Source organism: Oncorhynchus keta, chromosome 4, assembly GCF_023373465.1.
Source record: "Oncorhynchus keta strain PuntledgeMale-10-30-2019 chromosome 4, Oket_V2, whole genome shotgun sequence".
Classification (NCBI taxonomy): domain Eukaryota; kingdom Metazoa; phylum Chordata; class Actinopteri; order Salmoniformes; family Salmonidae; genus Oncorhynchus; species Oncorhynchus keta.
The window spans coordinates 75,910,315-75,915,172 of NC_068424.1; positions in this window are offsets into that span (position 1 = coordinate 75,910,315).

Genomic DNA, 4,858 nt, shown 5'->3' on the forward strand with positions numbered 1-4,858 from the left:
TTTGATTGTTTATTTCACTTTCTATATTCACTTGATATATTATCTACCTCAATTGCTTTGGCAATGTTAACACATGTTTCCCATGCCAATAAAGCCCTTTGAATTGAATTGAATTGACAGAACCAGTGGAGGCAGCAACAGGCAGGTAGCAGGTAAAGGGGGGCCAGGTGGATTGGGGCTGGCACGTCTCGGTGTCAGGCCAGGGTGTCCTCAGCCTCAGGCCCTCTGGAAGGGGACACAGAGAAAGAGAAAACATGAGGGTCAGTGAGAGCATGGCTAACACTGTAGACCACCACATGCACAGAGGGTAGAGAATAATCAACAGACATTTTAGTCATTTAGCTGGCACTCTTATCCAGAGCCAAACACTGCAACACTCAGGCACTGTTCTTTGAGCTGACTGAAATTCAGCATTCGAGAAAAACTGAAAACACAAACCAAGCATTTAACCATGGAAAGTTGACCGGGAATATGGCCGAATACAAACAGTGTAGTTATTCCCTCCTCAAGGAAATCAAACAAGCGAAATGTCAGTATAGGGACAAATTGGAGTTGCAATTCAACGGCTCAGACACGAGACATATGTGGCAGGGTCTACAGACAATCACACCCTACAAAAAGAAAATAAACCACGTCACGGACACCGACATCTTACTTCCAGACAAACTAAACACCTTCTTTGCCCGCTTTGAGGATAACACAGTGTCCCGACGTGGCCCGCTACCAAGGACTGTGGGCTCTCCTTCTCCTTGGCCGACATGGGTAAGACATTTAAACATGTTAAACCTCGCAAGGCTGCCGGCCCAGACAGCATCCCGAGCCCACGCGCAGACCAGCTGGCTGGTGTGTTTACGGACATATTCAAACTCTCCCTATCCCAGTCTGCTGTCCCCACATGCTTCAAGATGGCCGCCATTGTTCCTGTACCCAATAAGGCAAAGGCAACTGAACTAAATGACTATCTGTCATCATGAATTGCTTTGAGAGGCTAGTTAAGGATCATATCACCTCCACCTTACCTGTCACCCTAGACCCACTTTAGACTCACTTCAATTTGCATACCACATACCACATACCACATAGATAGTGTGGTGAAGAAGGCGCAATAGTGCCTCTTCAACCTCAGGAGGCTGAAGAAATGTGTCTTGTCATCTAAAACCTTCTCAAACTTTTACAGATGCACAATTGAGAGCATCCTGTCGGGCTGTATCACCGCCTGGTACGGCAACTGCACCACCCACAACCGCAGGGGTCTCCAGAGGGTGGTGTGGTCTGCACAACGCATCACTGGGGGCAAACTACCTGCCCTCCAGGACACCTATAACACCTGATGACACAGGATGGCCAAAAAGATAACCAAGGACAACAACCACCCGAGCCACTGCCTGTTTACCCCGCTATCATCCAGAAGGCGAGGTCAGTACAGGTGCATCAAAGCTGGGACCGAGAGACTGAAAAATAGCTTCTATCTCAAGGCCATCATTCTGATAAACAGCCATCACTGACACAGTGAGGCTTCTGCCTACATACAGACTTGAAATCAGTGGCCACTTTAATAAATGGATCACTAGTCACTTTAATAATGTCACTTTAATCATGTTTACATATCTCGCATTGCTCATTGTACATGTACTGTATATACTGTATTTTATACCATCTATTGCATCTTGCCTATGCCGCTCGGTCATTGTTCATCCATATATTTATATATTCTTATTCCTTTACTTAGATTTGTGTATTAGGTAGTTGTTTTACATCAGATTACATATTAAATATTGCTGCACTAAATGCACAAGCATTTCGCTACACTCAAAATAACATCTGCTAACCATGTGTGTGTGACCAATAAAACTTGATTTGATATTTCAGCCAGGCTGAGAATTCAGGTTATAAGGCCACAGTCAGGCAGAGACTTCAGGTTAAAAGGCCGTAGTCAGGCTAAGAATTCAGGTTAAAAGGCCGTAGTCAGGCTGAGAATTCAGGTTAAAAGGCCACAGTCAGGCTGAGAATTCAGGTTAAAAGGCCGTAGTCAGGCTAAGAATTCAGGTTAAAAGGCCGTAGTCAGGCTGAGAATTCAGGTTAAAAGGCCGTAGTCAGGCTGAGAATTCAGGTTAAAAGGCCGTAGTCAGGCAGTGAATTCAGGTTAAAAGGTCAGTCAGGCAGAGAATTCAGGTTAAAAGGCCGTAGTCAGGCTGAGAATTCAGGTTAAAAGGCCGTAGTCAGGCTGAGAATTCAGGTTAAAAGGCCGTAGTCAGGCTGAGAATTCAGGTTAAAAGGCCAGTCAGGCAGAGAATTCAGGTTAAAAGGTCAGTCAGGCTGAGAATTCAGGTTAAAAGGCCGTAGTCAGGCTGAGAATTCAGGTTAAAAGGCCAGTCAGGCTGAGAATTCAGGTTAAAAGGTCAGTCAGGCAGAGAATTCAGGTTAAAAGGTCAGTCAGGCAGAGAATTCAGGTTAAAAGGTCAGTCAGGCTGAGAATTCAGGTTAAAAGGTCAGTCAGGCAGAAAACTCTCGATCTTCTGTCATAAAGTGAGAACAATTAGTTTCCCTGGCTACTACTTAGACACAGTAGAACAGTAAATTATATATAAACCTTTCTCCAATATAATCACATAGTTTACACAGACTCACCACGGACCATTGACAAATAAATCTCCATGTAAAAAGGCTTCCCATGGTCTGTTTTGCCAACGAGCTCAATATATTCCAAACACTGGTGGTAAGCAGATGATCCCAATAATTTACTGTATGTAGCCTAGTGAACAATGCCCTATTCTGGTATGTCCTGTTGCGAACTGTGTGGGACTCGTTGTTGTTGTTTACCTCTTTACTACTCAAATATATTTGACTTATAAAGTCAACAGGGTTCCCAAGCTTTTCTGGCCCGTGAACACATTTTTGGGCCCAATTTGTTTCCCTGCAACCCCACCATGTAAAAAAGACGGAATCAGTGCCAATATAGACTTTCTGTTACTATGACAGTGGATTACAAATCAGTCTGACAGGACCATTGACAGCATTTAAAGCTGAAGGAAGTATGGTTTGAATTGACTGAAATGCGTCAGAAAAGTATTGGGATGTTCAGGCAATAATTTGGTATGCTCTTCTGTGTATAAAATAACATAATCATTGACAAAGTTACCCCCCTCCCCTTGTCTGATTTAGTGCCTGGTCTTGTCTTTTGTTCTTCTGAGTCTTGTGGGCATTGTTGAGGATAATAGAAGAGGCTTGTGGGCCTTGTTGAGGGTAATAGAAGAGGTTTGTGGGCCTTGTTGAGGGTAATAGAAGAGGTTTGTGGGCCTTGTTGAGGGTAATAGAAGAGGATTGTGGGCCTTGTTGAGGGTAATATAAGAGGATTGTGGGCCTTGTTGAGGGTAATAGAAGAGGCTTGTGGGCCTTGTTGAGGGTAATAGAAGAGGTTTGTGGGCCTTGTTGAGGGTAATAGAAGAGGATTGTGGGCCTTGTTGAGGGTAATAGAAGAGGTTTGTGGGCCTTGTTGAGGGTAATAGAAGAGGATTGTGGGCCTTGTTGAGGGTAATATAAGAGGATTGTGGGCCTTGTTGAGGGTAATAGAAGAGGCTTGTGGGCCTTGTTGAGGGTAATAGAAGAGGTTTGTGGGCCTTGTTGAGGGTAATATAAGAGGATTGTGGGCCTTGTTGAGGGTAATAGAAGAGGCTTGTGGGCCTTGTTGAGGGTAATAGAAGAGGATTGTGGGCCTTGTTGAGGGTAATAGAAGAGGATTGTGGGCCTTGTTGAGGGTAATAGAAGACACGTACTGTATGTGTTCCAGCATTATCTTTCAGTGATGAGGTCATGATATTGTGTAGCTTTAACCGTTCAAAAGATAGATCCACATTTGTAAGAAGAAAACAAAAACCGCTCTGTTTATTACAACCGCATCTAGCGGCTACCGGAGATCAGTGACACTGGTTCTAGGAACCACAGTTTCTCCCACAAATCCATTCTCAAATTAGATGACCCCACATTGCTTTCGCGATCCTTAGTTTGGGAAACGCTGGTGGACAGTATATACAGTATAACAGTATATTATTTCCCTCACACATCACAGCCACCAGGTGGCAGCCTTACACATGATAAGCCTGCTCCATATGTACAGTAAGTTATACTGTTCTACACAGGCTCAAATCAGAGTATTAGATGTAATAGCCTCAGGAACCCAGGCTTCTCACGTTCTGAGGCCACGAGACAAGATCCATTCGAATAAAAGTCTCTTTTTATAAGGCTGTAGTCATTTCTATGTCAGGTGACTGACTACCTGAGAAATCCTCAGATCAAAGCTCATCCTGTGAATAGGAATAGACTTCCAGTAGACCATTGGTTCTTAACTGGTTTTGCCTCGGGACCCAAATTGAACCAGGTTGTCTCAGTCGCGACCCAATAATTGGGTAGCAAAAAAAATCAGCACCAAAATACAATCTGAAAAACTATTTTCAATGTTATGTTGATAGTACATGTAGCAATTATACTGTATGACAAGGAAACATCATCCCCACCTCTTCCATTGTCAAGGGAACAACATCCCCACCTCTTCCATTGTCAAGGCAACAACATCCCCACCTCTTCCATTGTCAAGGGAACAACATCCCCACCTCTTCCATTGTCAAGGCAACAACATCCCCACCTCTTCCATTGTCAAGGGAACAACATCCCCACCTCTTCCATTGTCAAGGGAACAACATCCCCACCTCTTCCATTGTCAAGGCAACAACATCCCCACCTCTTCCATTGTCAAGGCAACAACATCCCCACCTCTTCCATTGTCAAGGGAACAACATGTAGTGTTCCCCAGTGTTATGTAGTGTTCCCAGTGTTCCATAATGTTCCCCAGTGTTCTGTAGTG